Below are 21,710 nucleotides of genomic sequence, written 5' to 3' on the forward strand. Positions count from 1 at the left end.
CTCATTTGTTTCAGAGTTTGGATGTTAAAGCAGCAGTAAGCTCATAATATCCTAAAGTTTACAGAAGTATACCAGCTGAAACAAATATGGAGGCCAGAAGTCTGTTCCAAGTGTGTAGTTACTTCTATGGTAGATAAAGCATAGAGAGAGATAAATATCATAATTCAAATGTGGAAAGAAATCTTATTGAACAAGTTATAATTTTGGAGTAATCTTCTCCAAGACAGTGCAGTTTTTATAGACTTTTAACTACAAGTAGGCTTTGATATATATGTTACTTTAGTATACGTGTATGTATCTGTAGCTAACTTTAATATATATGAAAGCTACTAACAGAATTCTCAGAGTAACTTACTATGAGTGATGAACTCCTATATCATATAACAAAACAACATCCTTTATTATGACATCTAGCTTGGACTTGTCTTTTCCCAAAGATGATATTTCAGATTTCAGTGAAATTTTTGTCAGATATCTCTATAACAAATATTGAAAAAGAACATAGTCAAAGTTGAACTACTTGACAATATTTTCTCAGATTTTTATTTATTTATTTATTCTTTTTTTAAAAAATTCTTTTCTTTCCACTCCCCCCACCCCCTGCTCTCAGAAACAGTTACCCATAAATGAATACTGCAGGAAGCTGTTTCAATGGCAGATGATACTCAGCAGTAGATGCTTAAAAGAAATTCATCTGCTACTTTTCAGGTTGGCATTAAATGGAACTACTTCATAATTAATTTTCATCCTGTTTTTCTTCATTTCATTTTTTCTTTATTTCTTGAATAGGCTTTTTTATTGATAGAATGCATATGATTGCATTTGTTTCATTTTTCTTTAAGACTGAATAATGTTGTGGCCTTGCTTTCTATGGTACAACCAGTTCCCGTTTACTATAGTACATCAGTTTCAGGATTGAATGCCATTCATTTATAGCACCTCCCTCTAAGACTCTGGAATTCAATAGCCGAGGTCAGATACAATAGTAGGAATAAATATACAGAAATAAAATCACAACAGAAGGGGCAAGAGGTGATCAGCTACCAGTAGATTCTCCTCCTTCTGACATCAAAGTGAGGAGGAGAAAGGTGTTTGTGGAAGGTTTGATAGTGTTTATTATCCCAGTTGTTTATTATGTGGAATTGACCTCTAGCTGGGTGGCCGACACAGAGAAGTCTTCAATAACTGTACAGCTGGTGTTTGCCATACCAGCAGCTGGTGTTTGCCATACCAATACTTAGTTATTTACTTCAATTTGCAACATACCCACTACTGAGAGCTCCCCTAAAATCTCTGTAAGAAGTTTTGTCAAACTGATGCTAGCCAGAGTGTTTCAACTTTTATACTATTTCTCTACCACTCTGTCTTATCTATATAGGAAAAGTATAATCTTAAGTATTTAAAAATCAAAGTGAATGGGTTTTGAAAGTCAGCATCATTCTTTGTATAAGTGGATCTGCCTGCATGAAAGAATTTAATATATTAAGAGTCAATTATAATAGCCTTTTGATGAAAAAAACATAGGTCATCAGTATACTGTAGCTCAAGGGGAAACATTTTTTTCTACTGTTTGTGACATGTTCCTAATACAAATATACAATACTGGAATGTCATCTAGTTTGAATCAAGGTCAGAGGTCTTTCTGTGATGCTTGCCACTTGAAGCAAAAGTACTTATTATTTTCGTGAATAATTTAGAACATCTTAGAAATACTGAGATCTTGTTTGATCTCTTACTGTTGCTGCTTTAATCATGATTGGTCAGTACAGGCAGGATATGTATGTCAGGACTGGACAGGTGGTTAAAATGTGTACAGATTTATTTGAATATCTTACTTTTTTATGTCTGAAACATTATACACACAACATTTCTACTTTCAGCTTGCCTCTCTCATTTGTGTCTGGTACAGCAGAGGAACACTGATGTTAATTTGTTTCAGGAAAATATGTAGAACTGATTCATTTCAATAGCTGATTTACAGGAAGAAGGAGGGGGGGGGGGGAATGAAAGCTTGAAGTGGAAAATATATTATTTTCAGTAAAAGAATAAGAGGCAAAAGAGAAAACCTAATGTAAACCTTGGCATGAGCTGTTTCTTCAATAATGTAAATTTTGTAAAAAGATCAGAAATTTAAACAAAAAAAAATACTAAGAACAATATCTTATAATGCTAATTATTTTAGAAAAAATATGTAGTTCTTGTTTTACTTCATTTGCTATTAAAGTTGTAGATTTCAGTAAGCGTGTTGAAAACTCCTTATTCTGTGAAAGTTAACTTTCTTCTAATGCATTGTCTCATATCTCCAACAGCAGGAAGAACATCTTGTCATGGTTGCTACAATAATTATTAGAAGAAATATATATATATATATAGAATTATACAGATTAAAAGCATAGTAGTAATATATATATATATATCCCTTATGTGGTTGGCATAATTGAAATGTAGTAGAATAATAGCCTTTTCACATAATGAAGTAACACCTGATTATAGACCAGAAGCTAATTCCAGTCCAGTTAGTTTACATTGTTTAGATACATTCTGGAAATATTTAAAATTCAGTAATACAGATTACCTAGGTTAATTGCAAAACCAGTTTATGTAAAAAAGATACATGAGTGTATTATCACTAAGATGATTTGAGGGCTGAACCACTTCTAATGTGAAGAATGGTTAAGGGAAATGGGCATGTGTATTTGGAGAAGAGAAGGCTCCAGGGAGACCTCATTGTGGCCTTCTAGTACTTAAAGGGAGCTTATTATAAACAGGAGGGAGAATGGCTTTTTATGAGGTGGATAGTGACAGGTGAGTGGGAAAGGTTTTAAACTAAGATGTGTGTGTGTGGGGGGGGGGGTTAGCTTAGATATTAGGAGGAAGTTTTTTCACTCAGAGGGTGGTGATGCACTGGAATAGGTTGCCCAAGGAGGTTGTGGATGCCCATCCCTGAAAGCATTCAAGGCCAAGCTGGATGTGGCTCTTGGCAGCCTGGTCTGGTGGCTGGTGGCCCTGCTTACAGCAGTAGTCATTGTGACCACTGCTAGAAGTTCATTGTGGTCCTTTACAACCCAAGCTATTCTATGATTCTATGGTTATGTTGTTTTGACATTCAGATTGTTCAGTTTTGTGAAATTCAGGAATAATCCAGAATTTCAAGATTAAGATTAAGGTAACTCAACTTTTAAAAATAAATTTTACAAGAAATACTTTAAAATTAAAGGGACAGTGTAGCCAGTATCTATATTTTTACTGTAATCTGTGCTCAGCTTTGGTTTTGTTTTCTCTTAAACATTAGGGAATGAACAATGAAACATGTTCATATACAACTCTCAAACAGCATCTCTAATTAAACTTGCATGGCATCACTATTTTATCCCTTCAACAGCTGAATTATATTTTGTAGAACCTCTGCCATGCAGTTCTACTCAGCAACTTTCTGTAGTCTTCATTTGAGTAAATGCATATTCTGTTTTTTGCTTTTCAGAGATCAAGGCAAGTTACTTGACATAGGATTTAGGAGAATTCACTAGAGTAAGGAAAGAAGTCCTTAGAAAGCTCAGTGCTTGATACTCTAACAGAGTTTAATAGTTTTCATTGCTTTTCCATCTCTGTTTTCTTCAGATTAAAATGAAAATATTTTTCTTTATATTTCTGATTTTTAAAAAAATCCTAGTTTATATTATTATTTAATTTTAAAATTATGTAGTAAGTAATAAGTTAAAAAATTAAACAGTAAAAAGTTTTTAAAAAAACTGTATCTTATATATATATGTATGTACATATACATTTAATATTTGATGGTGTTGTCTTTTTTAAAAAAAAATTGTTTGGATTTTTTAAAATGTAATCTGTTGGCATTTTATCATGACAGAAAACTTCTACAAGAATGAGCAGGGAGGTCTGTGAAGTAAAGTTTACTAATGACAAATAAACGTAGCTTAAACAACTTTGGTCATAAACACCAAATAGATTTATAGCTTAAGGTAGAGATTGATAAATGGAATATGCTAAATAAAATCCTGAATAGGACAAATTGCCCAATATCTTTAGGCTATCTGTGAAACAGAAAAGTTAAAGCTTCATACTTTTATGCATTAGCCTGTGGAGACAATTTCACTTCTGAAATGCTTCAAGAACGTTTGAGTATAATGGGCTTTGTACTGCCTGCCTTGCATGTACCCTGTAGAGAGCACTCAGCCCATTCAGCTTGAACTCCATTTTATCTAGCTCTTACCCATTAATTTTCTCCTGACCTTGGGCATAAAAAAATATGCACTTTTTATGCTCTGTTCTTTGTGTGGACAAAGAGGAATAGCATTAGCCATCGATCACCATTATGAACAATACAGCTTAAAACAAACACAGGTCACATACAGATATGTTAAGAGAAGATTTGTATTGATTTCACTACAGTGCTGAGTTAAAAGGAAAAAGCCTACCAGATAAATGGTGAAAAAAAATTTGAAAAATAACAATCGCTCTGAAGTGAACTGAAGAACTCTCCTTTATGTTTATTATTGGTAATAAAAAGTATAAAAATATAAAAGTATAAAAATAAAAAGTACTGAAATTTGTTTCTTTTATTAATAAAATCTGCCTCTTCTTAATATATGTATAGCCATATCTTAGATTTTGCAGCATACTGTAGGCATAGTATCTGTTTATTTAACTACTTCATTCTTTCTTGTTGAAAGCTGTTGTTGTTCTTAAAATGTCTTCAATCTGTTAATTTTTATTTAGTTATGGAACTGAAATATTTATACCATACTTTTAGCTATAGACACTTTTGTTTGTTTTGTAACTCAAATTTACTTGCAGAATGCTGCTTTTCAGCAAAACAAAACTGTATGTCTTGTTAGGATATACCGCATTTACAGAAATACTAACTTAAATGTATTATGGTCCTGCACAATATATATAGGCAAATATAACCTCTTTTTGTTCTAGTTATTTGTCCACCTCCACTCATCTAAATTAACATCATTATGGATTCACATTCTGTTGTGTGTAGTGAAAATTTTCACTCGAGATCATATTGACTTAAGGAATATGGCAGGGAAGAATGTTCCTGCACTGTCCCAGAGTAAGTAAAAATTGAAACGAAAACAAAACAAACAAAAAAAAACAAAAAACCCACAAACAAACAAAAAAACAACCAAAAAAAATTTTAAAAAGAGGAAACTTAGAACCATATTGTTCTGAAACAATCTTATTAGGAGCACATACAAAAATCCTTACCTAATTGGAGATGGAGTTGGAACAATTTGTGTTAAATCCTTAATGGACTTTTCCCTTAAGTAAGAGCATGGATAATTCAAAAGATTTGTTCCATCACTGCCTTCCTTTGAAGCAAGTCAGTTAGTAGTCTGCAACAGTCTGAGTAGACTGTTCACACCTCAAACGGATTTTCCCATTTAAAACTCTGAGAAGATCAATAAACTGAAGAATCCCCTGATCTGGCAATCCCTACTTCATAGAATTTGCACCTTTTTTGCAGTTTCTGACTTGGGGCTGTGTATTCCTGATAAAGAGGTACAGAGGCATAAAGGATCTGTTAACAATGTGGATCCTGTGAGGACTAGAAGATATGAAAACAACTCCTCCTTTTCAACTGCTAATCTGCTGGCCAAGGGGACTGCCAAATCTGAAATGTTCCTGCTGATGTACTTTCAATCTTAAGAGAGTTTACATGTGAGAAACTCATCAGTTATAATACTCTGTTAGTGAAAAGTTAGCTTTCCAATTCTATTTTCTTACTACCACGTTTTCTCCTACAGAAAGAAGTTTAATATATATATCCAAGTTAGATTTCATTGCTGGTCAAAAAAATTACATATGTTTCCTTGCATACTCAGTTACTTTAGAAGAATTCACATGAGTTTTAATTCATGATGCTAGGCTAAAAATTTATATTGAAACTTGAATGAATGTATATATATAATTTTCTTAAGTTCTGGACATTACTAGCTGCTATCTGGTAAATGTAACATCTCATGAAAATGTGCACAGTCCTAGACTACTGAATATTTACTGGACATAAACAAGTCCTAGCTAGTGAAAATTTCTTACAAATAAGACTGATATTCTGTCATTGCATCGGCCTTCCACATGAGTCTCCTGAAATCACAACATGGAACAACGGCTGAAAAATCAATGTATTATGATGTTACCTTATAGAAGACTGTAGGTGGATTCAATCTCAAAATTAGTGCTTATCCATCTTTGCAGGAAGTGTCTGCATATCTACAGATTTTCATTTGAAATGTATGATTAGCAGTTAAAGCAGAAAAATCACAAATCAGTTTTGAGTGCTGGAATGTGATTTCCATAATAAAGCAATAAACCTTTTGAAATACAGTAGCTATGATTTTTGAAACATTTCTTTTACTATTTTTGCTGGCCTAAGTGTTACCATGTTTCCCTACGGATACTCAGTTTTCAAGTCCTGCAACAGGTCTCTGAGCAATACTTAGTACTAGTATTGCAGTCCACTTCAACATAAAGAAAGCTGTACTGTGAATGCTATTCCAAAATAAAACAAGGAAAGTTCTATCAGTACAAGAGTTATTTGGTCGTACTTTCTTACTGTATAAACCAGCATCTAGATCTCTGTCTTCAGACTCTGACCTCTTCCTATGATAGACTCACTTGTCTGGTGGATGAGGAAAAGGCTTTTTACATAGTACACCCAGGCTTCAACAGATCATTTGAAAATATCTTCTACAGTATTTTTGCAGAGAAAAGGGCAGCCCATGGCTTGGACAGATACTCTTTTCTATGTAAAGAACTGGGTGGATGGCTGGGTCTAGAGTGTGGTAGTGAAAGGAGTCCTTTTGGTGACTGGTCATGAATGGTATTCCCCCAGGGGCCAGTACTGGGGCCTGTTCTGTTCAATATCTTTATTGATTACCTGGGCAAGAGGATTGAGTGCACCTTCAGTAAGTTTACAAATGACATCACATGGAGATCTGGACAGGCTGCATCATGGACTGAGGCCAGTGGGATGAAGTTCAGCAAGACCAAGTGCTAGGTCCTGCACTTTGATCACAGCAACAGGCATGGTATAGAGTGCCTGGAACACTGTATGGAAGAAATAGATGCAGGGGTCTTGGTAGATGCTTGGGTTTGGGGTTTTTATGTATTCTCCCACATAACCAGTGGTAGGACTAGAGGTAATGGCCTCAAGTTGCACTAAGGGAGCCTCGGGTGGGATACTGGGAAAATTTTCTCCTCTGAAAAAGTGAGTAGGCACTGGAACAGGCTGCCCAAGGAGATAGTTGAGTCACCAACCGTTCTGTGATAACATGTTCAATAAACATTGACAGCCTTTGATCCTACTTCTGTGAACACATTTCAGCTGTAACCATACAAACTGCAGTTTAAGATTTTATCACTTACCTTCCTAACACAATATGTAAAAGTTACTTCCTATTTTATGAATACCATCATGCAAAGAACGAAAGAAGTGAGGAAGCAGAAAGGAAATAATTGCAGAATCATATGGGTTGGAAGAGATCTCTGAAAATCATCTCATCCAGCCCCTTGGTAAAGAAGGCTCCCTAGAGAAGATTGCATAGAAAAGTGTCTGGGTAGGGTTTTGAATATCTCTGGAAAATGAGATATCTTTATATTTTATTTTTTTTATCTCTATGCCCAGAGATACGCCCTCTCTGGGCAGTCTCTTCCAGTTTTCTGTCACCCTTAAAGAATTTATTTCTCATGTTTAGGTGGAACTTCCTGTGTTCCTTTTTGTGCACATTGCTGTCTATCATGTTGCAGTACATGACCAAAAAGAGCCTGGCCCCATCCTCTTTACACTCACTCCTTTGATATTTTTGTTTCTAAGATCTTTCTTCAGTCTTCTCTTTTCCCAAGGATAGAGAAGGCAGAGAGCCCATGATAAAGGCTTTGCAACAAAATACTTCATCTATAATCAAATTGAGTTTGTTTCTAAATTTGTTTATGAAATGTTAATTAAATAGAAAAATTTGAAAACAGATGATTAAAACATGAAGATATGTGTCACTAACTTCTGATATCCAATGTCACTCCTCAAATACAAGCAGACAAGTTTTGTGATACAATTTCCTTTTTGGCAAGAAGTATTCCATATCACACACAGTTGAAAAACAACTAAACTAAACAACACCATCAACATTACTTATGCTAGTTTTTCTAAGTCATGAGATTTCTATTGGCTATGATTGAAGGCAACTGTAATTTTCCTTTTCATATTTTGAGTGATTTTGTTCAACAGATGATGTTGTTTTATGTAGTCATTCATCAGTGAAGATAAGTAGAAAAAATTGTAGATATAATTTTTCTTTTATGACCTGATATCTGATCAGTGGTGTCCTTATATTTGCAGTCGCTTTCCCTTCTTTACATTTTGTATTTCTGTAGTTTAAATTTCAGAGAGTAAAACAACAGCCTAATTTATGTGTCTACATTTGGCAAGTTCCCAATAACTTGCTAATAAATGTTCATCTCTTGTCTGTTCTGACTGACAGCCCAGCCTTCTAAAATGTGTCAGACTCTCATATCTCTGTTTGAAAGGTAAAGTTAAACAGTTTTCATGGCAGTGTAAATGAAATCTTGAATCTATTGAATCAGCCGTTTTGGCCATTGTGGTAAGCTTTTGTCTATAAGAAAATGCATGATTTTATCTCTGAACACTAATAGCTGACTGAAAACTGTTGCAGATGTCCATTTACTCTGGGGCATTTGATAGCTCAAAGTAATTTATTTACTAAAATAGACCCATTCTCACTATTCTCTTATTATATATTTTGTCATTATATTGCCTTATCTCCACTGTGGAAAAAATGAAAATGTTCCATTGTCACAAACAGCAGTAAGGTTTTCTAAAAAAGTAAAAAGTAGTGGATTCAAAAACCCTGTGGAGAAGAATATGATTTCATCAGCTGTCATATATTTATCCAATACTTCAATCAAGAAATATTGTATTTGTATTACAATAGCTTTCTGTGTTTCCAGTAAAGATTGAATCACTGTCATGCCTTATACTCTATGTGCTCATGAACTGATGCTGTTTTTGCTACAAAGACTTTACAATAGAACAGATAAAAGCTAGTAGAGAAAATGCATGTATTTATCTACCAATCCTAACATACTCACTGCACACAAACACTTAGTTCCATGGCACAGAAAGTATAATATTTCATCAGAATTGATATACGAAGCTGTTTCTTCTACCTGATACTGCATTGCTCCTGTTGCAATGTGCAGTACAAATAACAGAATATCAAAATAATACCAACAACTTAACATAAAAGTAAATCCACAAACTAGGAAATTAAATTCATTATGAACTTTGAATAAATGAATTAAATAAATGTAAATATACCTTGTGACCTGATTATGTTTTGTTTAGCTGAAAGTCTTTTGACACTTTTTTCTGCTAGAAATTATTATTTTTATTGAATATTTGAAAATCATAAAGATTTTTTTTAAGTTTTTTTTTTTTTTTTTTTTTGGGGGTCACCCACAGTTAAAAAGGAATCCTGCTCTATTCCTTCTGTATATTTTCAGAGCAGCTGCATCTTTAATATGTCTTTGCAAAAGCTACATTGAAAATATCTTCCATGTACTCAATACAAAACACAACCAAATTGTACAAAAGCTCACATGTGAAAATTAGTTTGTTAAAACTTCTATGTGAATATGTAATTAAGCATAGGGTCAACCTGGGCAAAGATAAAGAGCTTTTACATGTTTGGAGTGTGAATAACAAAATACTTCATTTTCATTGCAGTTGACAAGGCATTCTGATTTAATTGTAGTCTTTCACTTGAAACATCCATTTTCTCATTATTTTATCTTTCATTGTAGCCAGTGAGACTGAGAATGTCTCGTGACCTCTTAAAGGAGTTGATTGTAAAATACTGTATGCAGTTAGATTTCATGGCACTTCCAAGCTTAAAAATCAGGATGAGCTATTTTGAGTGCTGATATCAGCTTGAGCCATGGTAAGTTTTAAATCAGAATGTGCTTGAAAGTAATCATGAAGTGAAATGCATTGATTTTGGGCAAATTCACAAAGCTATATAAGGACTCTACAGAGGAAGAATGGTTTCAATAATTGGAGATGAATGTAAGTTTCTAGTAAATATATGACCAAAGAGGAGAAACTTGCTGATCTATACCTGTAAAATCTGGGCAGTCTGATCACTGCACAGATGTTATCATCAATTTCATTATCTCTGAAATATTCTGATATTACAATACTGGAAATATATTTCCTACTTAATTTTACTGTCTATAGCATAATGTATAAAAAAACGTTCTCTAAGACTGCATAATCTTGGGATTATTTGTAATCGTCTTGATTTTGTTTGCTTTCAGAAGGTGGAGAAACAGCCTTGGAGTTTGGTAGAGGCACTTTCTTAGAATATGTTTTATTTTACTCATTTATGTGGGGAGAGAAAAAAAAAAAAATTACATTGATATAAATCTCAACAAGACTTTCAGCATTAAAGCTGAAGACCTGACCATTAGAAGCCTTAGAACTCCAATTCATAAAGTATTTAATGAAATACCTCTTAAAGCAAGAATGATGTCCTGAAAAAAAAAAAGAAAAAAGGGAAAAAAAAAAAAAAAAAAAAAAGGTTAAGCACTTTACAATGAATCTGCAAAATCCATATCCTCTACCAATAGAAGTGTCTTTCCTTCACCTGGCAAGAATGAAAATAGTGGTTAGCTTAGACAGACCACAAGATAACTGTACCTCACTTCATCGACATGTTCAAGTTGGGAACAGACTGAATTTCTGTTATAAACTTTGGCAATCAGCTGGAAGTGTTACCCCTAAGATGTCTTTGTCACAAAACTTGCATAAAACTTCACACTGTGGGTTCCTGGAACACATTTTTTTTTTTTTTTTTTAAATATCTAGGAAATGCAAAAACATACTGATAACATTTCCTGGTTTTAATGTGGTATACAATAGAATTAATTAGCAAGAACAGATGAGAATTTTAAGGGAGATGAACAACTTGAACTCTTGTATCTCACAGGCAGCACAACAAATTTGAGTGTTTATTTAATTGTTTATTTGAGTATTTATTTAATTGCAGTGACTTTATAGGTTGGTTTCTGTATCTTGGGAGAAACTGAGAAGCTACAGCTTCAATTCCCTTGCTGTTTTGAATGAGAAGATTATCAGAGGTACTAAGTTCATGATTTGAGGGAAAAATCTGGAGAGAACACATTTATTTTATGTATACTAACAATATAAAAGAGAGAATACAGATTTTTTCAATTGTGGCAGACCAGTTGACTATGAAAAGGAGCTGCAGAGCTATTTGCTAGATTCTGAATGCATTTTGCCATACATAAACAGAGTTTTGATATAAGTTTTTATTTGCCCTTTAGGATTTTATCAGCTGAGTTTTTTTAAACATATCAGGTTTTGATTTATAGTCTGCCATTCACTTATTAAATTAGTAACTGCTTATTTATATTTCTAGATGTTGGGCTTTAAAACAGTCTTGAGCTGGTCTACAGTACTCCTTGCAAATGCTATAGGACTCTGTAGTTTTATTAAAATATATCCTTATTATGTTCATTTCTGAGTTTCTAATTGTAAGGTGAAAATAATACAAAGACAGTAGTAATACAAGAAGGATGGTGAGAAATACCCAAAGTGAAAAATATCCAAAAGGTTATCTATAGGAAAAACTCACCATTATAGAAGCCTTCAGTCTGGCTGAAAAACACTGAGACAACCTCCACAAAAGAACAATCTTAGAGATACTGCCTTACTGGTGGTCAGCCCTTAAATGAAGTCTAGAAGAGTTGGAGTCAAGCTCCACCCCTTCCGGGAATACAGCTGAATTACCCTCACCTGTGCTCCCACAGCTGACCCAAAACTTGCCTCAGATGATCAATCAGAGGTTCAGGCTGTGGTTACCAGTTTCCCATTCACTAATTCATTAAAAGTAGTCTGTACTTGAGTATATCCAAACAACGTTTTTCAATATTTTATGACATTTTGCATTTCCCCCAAGATGTAAAACTTATTTGGAGTGGACGTGAAGCAAATTAAGAAGTAATTATTGAAATACTAGAATGAGACTTAAGAATTTTAAAATTTTGTGTCTATAGGATCGTCATTTATACAAAAATGAAGTTTGTCTGCTTAGTATTTTGTATACATTAGTATTAGCAAAGAAGTAGAGTCCACCTATTGCTCTCGATGTTTATTACTACCTAAAATTTCTTTAAAAACAATGGGGAAAAAAGCACAAACTCAGTAAAGTATGTTTGTACTCAAATTGGGAAGCATGAGATGACTTAATATCTGTGAAATTATTGTGCTTTTGTTACATTTGTTTCTCATAAACAAAACAGAAACTAAAATTTGTTTTTCATTTTAAACGCCTCATGTATCCTCATAGCATTTACATTTTTGAGTTTGCATGCAGATGTCATCATTAGAGTGGTTTGAGTCTGAGCACAAGTATCTTGCATGCATAGTCACATAATAACCAAATTTAGTATTCTCTGCTGTAAGTAGGGAGTTTGGCTGACATTTAAAGTGACACCACAACTGAGAGAGCTGTCATCATGGCAATAAAAGGGTTCAGTCCTCACAGGAACTTGATAATCCTCACTAAAATTGTCCTGTATCTTCTGTTTCTGATAATAGATACAGACAATACACATGCTCATAGTAAGTCCTTCTCTGCAAAACACTATCAAAAAGTATGTACTAACACCTTAGACCTGAATGGAACATGCCCTGGCATGGTAGCCTTTAGCAGCTAAAAAGCTCTGGAGCCACCAGAGGTCTAGGCAGATAATTAAAGTTGAAAGAAGCAGCAAGTTCAAAAGAAATGTTTATAGACCAGCAGAAAGGGAATAATGAGTTAACTTTGCAGCTGAAACAAGAGAATGTGTAAAATTCCTATTTTTGCTTCTGGGAGATTGACAAGTGTTTGTAACTCTCTAGAGAGACATGTTTGAACAGAAGACTAAACACAGACTGAAAGAAAATCGAGGGAAAAGAAGGAAAGGAAAAAAAGTCTGAAAGGTAGTTATCTCCAGAGTAAAAATGCCAGGAAGACCAAAGCATAAAATTCAGATAAATATTTTCTAAGGGTCTTATAGAAAAAAGCTTCTGTCATAAAAATGTGTGGTTACACTACTGTGGAGAAAACTCTTCAAGGATAAAACAGAAACTTATTATCATAAGTTTATGGACATGTGGAACAACAGCAATCACTTAGAACACTAAAGGCATAGTGAAATAAAATCACTGTAAAATGAGCATTTTAGTTCTAACTGAATTATTAGTATTAGTACAGGCTTTATTCAAATTATAGAGCATTAAAGTTGTGTAATGGATTCTTAGGAACAAGTGCAATACTGTTTTCATTTGTTAAAATGATTATTCTAGGTTTCATAGCATTTATTCTTTTGATGCTGTCCTTTAACTCCTAATATATTTAGTTAGCATTATATGCACACCATGAGAAGAAGCAGTGTGTGTTTGATTGTAAAAATTATTAAACTAACCTCCCATTCTAACTGAAAAGTTGTTTATTTTCAAAAAACTTCCAAATGGGTACTTTCAGTCTTATAACCTCTTAATAACAACAGTAGACTAACTAATATATAGCTGCTGAAGCGAACAGTGATAGTAGGTGCTAATCGCCCCACCTAGCTAATGCTAAAGCAGATAGAGACGTAAGTATGTGCTAGAAGCTCAGCAACATTTGTCTAGGTGTACTATTGTGAGGTGTAAAAAAAAAAGTTACTAATAATGAATGATGATAAAATCTCATGACACTTCTAATCAGAGTTCACATGTATGCACACTGGCGTGTCCTCAGTGCCTAAATATCAACTTGAAAATTCCTTCTGATTCTTTCCTCTTGCTCTTCTAGTAACTAGTTTTTAGTGATGCTTGAATGAAACAGCTACTTGTACAGGCCTTAAGAGCTCATCATTACACATTACTGCTTTTCCACACTGGGGGTTATGAAGCAGCAACATGTAACTTAAAAGCCAACAAAAGCAGCTTCGGAGCTGTGGGATGTCTTCTGCAGGAATTGAGGGCACAGGTCATCTTCTCTTTTCTTCTTCCTGTAGTAGGTAAGGACATTGAAGGAAACAGACGGATCCAATCTATAAGAACTTGGCTGGTGACACCATCAAAATCTTAGTTTTGTTTTTTGTTTGTTTGTTTGTTTTGTTTTTTGGTGTTTTTGTTGTTGTTGTTTTGTTTTGTTTTTTTGTTTTTTATTTTGGTTTGGTTTGGTTTTGGTTTTTTTGTTTGTTTTTTGTTTGTTTGTTTCTATAATAGAACAGCATGCATAGATAGCATCAGACTTACAGACACTAGATGAGCTTTAACTCTCTCCAAAAGGGAAGAAGGTCCTTGTGAAAAAAAACTGGCAGGGATTGCAAAACAAAAAAAAAAAAAAAATAAAAAATAAAAAAAAATTGAGAAATAATTTTCCTTGCTCTGTAGTACGATAGGAATTTTTAAACTCAAAGTTCAACGGATTGTTTTCCTCAAAGCTCTTGATGGTGCTCTTTCATGGTAGCTTTTTTGTGGTTTTCAACTGCAAAATGTGATGTTAAGGGGTGTCTTTGTGGATAAGAATGTTTATGGCTTTGCTGAGACCCAGAGAGATTATTTTAAAAAATATATACAGCATTATTTGCATAACATATTTATTATTTCCTAATAAAATATGCATTATTAATAAGATTTATATAGTTTATATGTATGTACTATAATATGTAGTAATATTTATATAGCACAGACATGTACAGTATTACAATATTATTCTCATACAAAAACGGTTCTTCTCTACAGTTCCATTGTACAGTACCATTCTGAGCTCCCTAAATCTTACAATTGTTAAATTAATGGAGTTAGTGTCATTTATACTTGCCAGCTTAAGGTGTGGAGTATGTAGATTACTTTAAAAGTCATTAAGTAATATTATAGTATGAAGGAAACAACATATTTATAAGGTATATAATCAATTGCAGAAGTGGCCATGGCTTAAAAAATCTGACTGTCTCAAGCAGTAAAATTCTTGTAGGTTTTACACATCTAGTGCAAATGCAAAGAAGGGAGAAAGGGATAATATCACCCCCTGATCAGTCTATTCCTTTTCTAGAACATGCCCTATTACTCTCTCATCCTCTTTGGTGACACAAGCAGAAGATGGTTGTATCCTGTTCTCAATTCAGATTAATATGTAATGTCTTTATTTTGATTATTTGTTGTTTTGTACTTAAAAATGAGTGTGAGTCAATCACTAGTAAAAGTGAAATATATTTATTAATAGCAATATTTAACACAGAATCTTAATGCTATAAAGAAGAAAAAAATAAGATTTTAAAAATGATGCATATGTTTTGAATCATTCCTAGATATCAACTACTAGCATTGGAAGTGTGCTTTAGTGTGCACTGGAACCTGTTACTAATATTAGTTATCCGCATCATAAAATATAGTTTGAAAAATTAAAGCTTAGGGCATAGTCTGCCATCACAGTATATTTTGTTCATTTTATTTTTAAAATGGAGGAAAACGAATCACAGATACACTGAAATATGTACTAGGCAGAGCAATCGTTTTCTTAATCCTCATTCTTGGCAAGCCCTAGTCCAGCCCTGATTTAGTGTAATCTAAATCCTAACCCTGTCTGGAAACTAGACCTCAAATTAGGAATGATAATCATGAAAATTCCTATAATTCTCTTTTTCAGTGCTTTTGTCTTTTATTTATCAGTGCAAGATGTATAGTTTCATTTTTGTGACATTTGCATATTTAAATAAATGTGAGGTTGTATTTCTTCAGAGATTTAGTATTTCTTTTCCTAAGTATGGATACTGTGCACCTAAACCTCTTCACATTTTCTGCCTTTGTTTCATTACCATAATCCTGGCTGAATCCTCTCCTTATGCAAAAGAGCGGACATTTGGCAGTGATTCTTCAATTCCCTGCATTTTTTTAGGACATGACCTTTTTTATTTCACTTTGCATTCCCAGTGAGAAAAACAGATAAACAGAAGCTCAGCCATATCCAAATTTGGTCATATGATAATCAGATGATATGCTATTCTGTAAACTATGACAATGCCGAGGTGCAAATGTGAGAATAACTCCTTTCTTAAGCTCTTCTTTTTTTTTTTTTTTTCTTTTGTTGTTGTTGTTGTTTTGTTTTCTTTTGTCTTAATAAGCGATGATTCTTTGTGTTGGTTCTAGGCTGTCGGTACTTCATTATTAAAGAAGACTTGTTCCCACCAGTGGGACAGGTCACTTTGGAAAGAGCTTGCTATGCACACCTTTAATTTAGCAGATTTTGAGAAAGAGGATACAAATTCTTTTTCCATTTTCATGTCCTTATGAAGATATCTAATTTCAGTGTACTTATTTGTTAAAACAGAGAACTTACTTTAGGCTAAATTCTAGTAACAATGAATGTTAACTGACTTAATTCAATGTGGAATTCCTGGTTCAACATTCATACAAATGATAATTCAGGCTCTATGTTTTGTTATGCAGACATTACTTCAGAGTTTGCAGGGTAATTGCTTAGACCTACTGTTATTTTCATAAAAAGTAATTTGTGAATCTTGAAGATGAATATTTAAAGCATATTTTTAAATGAATGTTTTTTTTAAGGGGGTAGCATGGGCAGTTACCTAATTGTTGAACATTTAGTGATTGTTAGTGAGTCTCTGTTCATCTTATTAGTGTCTTGTTCCTTTTCCTGCATGGTGTAATTACTGAAAATGTAACATAAATCAAAACTGTTACTTACTTATATTATTGCAGCACAGCCATTACCTAATTTACCTAATTTTACTGACTTAGAGCAGCACTATGTAAATGTATCTGTCTGTAAACTACAGCTTTGAACAAAGAACTCTTGGAAATGAAGTAGTTCTATATTCATAATTTCTGTTTCAGCAAAATTTACTTTGTAAAATATTGCAATCAGAATATTATTTAGTAATTGAAGTTTTTCTTATTTATTATGTCTTGACAATCCTACTTAGTATTTAATGTATACTAATAAACTGTTTTGTTTTTATTTTTCAATTTATTCATTTGCATATTTCTTCAATATTATTAGAGAATACCAGCTTTGCTGCAAAATGTTTATTTCAGTCCCTCTTCCAATCTATTTGATTTCAGACCCACTTTCAGTTAAGTTGTAGAAAGAATGATTTTGAATAATATGGTCATGATGTCAAAATAGAGCGAATTATATGCTGCTGCCATCTGGAATAGTGAAAATAAAAGCTTTATTTACACTGTTCTTTGAAATAATAAACTTTATTGCAGCAGTTTATCTTCAGTATCTATAGTGTATTCTGGGAATACTCCATGTGTGCCTTTTTAATTCTACAAGCTATAGAATGACTAAAATTTGCCAGTGGCAAAGCCATCACTGAATCTTGAAATAGATTTTTTTTTTTTTTTTTTCTTTCCTGAATAGAATGGAGAACAACCTTCCATTTCCACAAAAAGAATAATTGGTTCACATGGGACCATGTTTCTTTTTATGAGACAAAATGCAATACTTTAAGTATATATCTTGGTAAGGCAATTTACACAGATTAAACTGCAGGTTAATTCCAGAGCGCAGATCTATCTATGGTGCAAACAACTAACATGGAAGGAAATACTTAACATCTAGTTTTCATATTCACTATCCAGTCCTGGAACCTGCTGCTATTACCTTTATACTCCATAATCCACATCTAATGTCAACACTGTTTGGGTACTTCACTTTTGCACTTAATATCAATAACATAGTAATTTTGTCTTAATGTTTTATATCTGAGAAACTTTTTCTTTCTTATTAAATCACAGTGTTGATCGCTAAATACTGTAATTTAGAGTGTAATGTACATGTTAATAAGGAAACAACAAAAAAAATTCACCTTATGCACAATTCTAGGTCTTCCAATGTATAAAAAAAAAAAAAAAATTAATGTTTATTTTTCTCTTACAGAGAGTTAGAGGCAGTTCATTAATAAACAGTGCTCAGATCTGTTGCACAATGTGTTTGATGACTTGTCAAACTTGCTATCATCAAAATGTAAAGATGGTTTTGTACAAATCATTAATACTCTTAGAGACTAAAAAGAAAATTAAAAAAAAAAATTAAAAATAAATAAAAAAATAAAAGGCAATTAACACTTTAAAAACTATCCACTCTGATAAGCACTCTGATTAGAAATTTTACTATTTCTGCAGTCCATTTTATGTTGAATATATGGTTTTATTGCCAAATACCTAAAACCAGATTGGAAACAGGACACAACTGTCAAAAATATAACAGTTCCATCTATTTGCGTCCACTGTATTGTGATGTTTCTCAGGAAAAGTTAACGAAGACCACTCATTCCAAGAGATTCTTTGCATACTGGGAATGGATAGAATTTAATTACCCTTATTAAAAGTAAGAAAATAAATCTCTTTACTACTCTGTCCTATTTCTATTCAGGATAGATTGTCTGTGTCATACACCTGTGTGTCCACAAAAGGCATTTCAGAGTTTTCAATATGAGCCAAGGAAGAAATGAAAGGTTAAAATCCATTTACATAGTTGTTCTAATTCGCAAGTCAAATATCGCTACTTTCTAAGTAAAGTCTTCATGTTTTGTAAGCAAATTTGAGACTCACCTGTATTTGTTAAGAGATCTTAAAGATAGTAAAGAGTTTGACACTTAATTACTGACTAGTAGAGATATTAGGTTTAACAATTTATGCAAACTTACATGATCATAGAATTGCTGAGGTTGGAAAAGACACTCAAAATCATCAAGTCCAACCTCAACCTAACCATACTACCCTAACTCTAACAACCCACCACTAAGTCATGTTCCTGAGCACCTCGCCCAAACAGTTTTTAAACACATTCAGGGATGGTGATTCATCCACCTCCCCTGGGAACCAATTCCAGTGTTTAACAACCCTTTCTGTAAAGAAGTTTTCCATGATGTTCAAACAAAACCTCCTCTGCTGCAACTTGAGGCCATTTCCCTTTACACTGTCACTGTCACTAGTGAGAAGAGACCAGCCAAAACCTCCTGCAATCAACATTCAGGTATTTGAAGAGAGCAATTAGGTCTCCCCTCCTTTTCCTCAGACTAAACAGCCCCAGATCCTTCCATCACTCCTCGCAGTGCATATTCTCCAAGTCCTTTACAAGCTTTATTGCCGTTTTTTGGACCTACTCTAGCATTTCAATGTCTTTTCTGAATCGAGGTGCCCAATACTGAACACAGTATTCGAGATGGGGCCTCACCAATGCCAAATACAGGCATAGAATTACCTCCCTAGTCCTGCTCACCACACTACTCCTGATACAAACCAGGATGCCATTGGCCTTCTGGGCCACTTGGGCACACTGCTGGCTCATATTCCGCTGCCTGTCCATCAGTAGAAAAAGGTCCTTTTTCATCAGGCAACTTTCCAGCCACTCCTCCCCAAGCATATGGGGTTGCCTGGGGTGCAAAATTCAGCACCTTACACTTGGTCATATTGAAACTACTACAGTTTCACTTGGCATATTGATCCAGTCTGTCCAGGTCCTCTGTAGTGCCTTTCTCCCCCCAGGCAGATCAGCACTCCCTCCCAGGTTGGTGTCATTTAAAAACTTACTGAGGGTGCACTCAATCCCCTCATCAAGATCCCCTCATCAAGAGTGGCCTGAGTACTGAACCCTAGGACACACCACATGTGACTTGCTGCCAACAGGATTTAACTCCATAGACCACAAGTCTTTTGACCCAACCATCTAGCCATTTAATCAAGACAAACATATGCCCATCTGACCCACGAGCTTCTCCACAGGGATGTTGTGGGGGACAGTGTCAAAGGTTTTACTGAAGTCCAGATAGATTACACTTACAGCTTTACCTTCATCCACTAAGCGGGTCACACTGTCATAGCATGATATGAAGTTGGTCAAGCAGGAGCTACCATTCGTGAAACCATGCTGTCTGGACCTGATCTCATCATTGACCTTGAGTTGATCTGTGATGGCTCTTGAGATTATGCATTCCATAACCTTCCCTGGCACTGATGTGAGTCCGATAGATCTCTAGCTACCAGGATCATCTTTCCAGCCCTTTCTGAGGATGGACATCACATTTGCCTGTCTCCAGTCCACTAGGTCATCTCTGATTAGCCAGGACTGTTGAGGGATGATGGAGAACGGCTTGGCAATCACATTTACAACTCCCTCAGCATTCTAGAATGCAGTCCATCTGTCTCCATGGACTTATGTCCAGCTTTTGAAGAAGATCCAAAACCTCATGGATTTTTCTGGGCCTATTCTGTTCCCTGTATCTATCTTCCTGTGCAAGGAGCTGTGTGTGCCCAGGGAACAACTAGTCTTACTATTAAAGACTGAGGCAAAGAAGACATTAAGTACCTTAGCCTTATCCTGATTCTTAGTTACTGTGTTCTTCTCTGCATCCAACAAGGTATGGAGATTCTCCCTAGCCCTCTTCTTACAGTTTATATGTTTATGTATATTTGTGGGAGAACTGTTTGTACTATACTACAGCAGTTTCCATATGCATTTGCATTGAAAGCAGTTAAGGAACTTGTGGGTGACATTAAACCTCAGGGACTACACAGATTTGTAGGGTATACTTGTTTCATATACTTTTTTTTTTTTTTCCCCCCGGAAAATAGTGTACATTTTCTTGAAACTGTTTAAAAAATTAAGGATTCCATGCAGGGAATTGACATGGTACAGTTTTTCCAGGCTAATTTTATCCCTTAATCAGCTGTATTTCAGAAGACACCAATCAAGACATTAAATAAGATAAGCGCTTTAGAGTTAGTACTGATCCTTTTTCCTTGATGATTTTTTTCTAGCTTGTCCTCTTTAAACAGAAATAATAGCAGCTATTATGGAAGAAAAGACCAAGATGATGCAAATCAAATATATTATTTTACTTATTCTAGCCTAATTTCTGAGGAATTATTCCAGTGTGCTTCCAGTGTTACATGCTAGGGCATATCATCCTTAGGAGTTGAATTGCTCTTATTCAGTTTTCCTGAATATTTCGCTATTGACTGGCTAAGAAATTAGGATCCTGTTTGAATGCTTTGGCTGATACAACTTTACCCATTCATGATCACTGCATTTCCTGTCAGTTTATTATTTACATTGTTCCAATATCTAGAGATTCTCAGCCTTATGAAATCTTTTAATGCATTAATACTCCCAGTATTTGTCCATAGCAGGAAAAAGCCATTCATCTTACATCCACACAACTTAAGCAAGAGGTCATTAAAAGTTAAGACCAACAGAGCACAAGTAATCAGTGGAAGAAGTATGGAGCTAACTTTGTAATAGTTATTATAGTAGTACGTTTTGGATTTGGGATCAGAATAATATTGTTAATACACTAGTGTTTTGGATATTAATTAGTGCTTACTGAAAATTCAAGGTGTTTTCTGTTTTTCATGCTGCCCTGCCAGTGAGTAGCCTGGGGAGGTAAAAGGATTTGGGAGGAAAGCTGGAACAGCTGGTCCTATCAAGAACAATAAAACTGGAGTATACTGAGCAGACTGGTACTACTCAGGGGCTGTTTGAGCATTGGTCAGCAAGAAAAACTTTGTATATTCTATGATTATTATTATTTCTCTTTCTTTTCTACCCCATTAAGTTGTCTTTATATCAACAAATTAA

The 21,710-nt window shown here is 34.2% G+C and overlaps 1 protein-coding gene across 50 annotated transcripts in view; it reads left to right on the plus strand.

Annotated features, from left to right (window-relative positions):
* The window catches only part of PTPRD (protein tyrosine phosphatase receptor type D), a 1,031,962-nt gene that overhangs the window by 864,291 nt on the left and 145,961 nt on the right, over positions 1 to 21,710 (plus strand). The gene's annotated exons all lie outside the window — the stretch shown is intronic.

The sequence above is a fragment of the Coturnix japonica genome, chromosome Z (genome assembly GCF_054131305.1).
Source record: "Coturnix japonica strain WE chromosome Z, WE-NBRP24, whole genome shotgun sequence".
Lineage (NCBI taxonomy): Eukaryota > Metazoa > Chordata > Aves > Galliformes > Phasianidae > Coturnix > Coturnix japonica.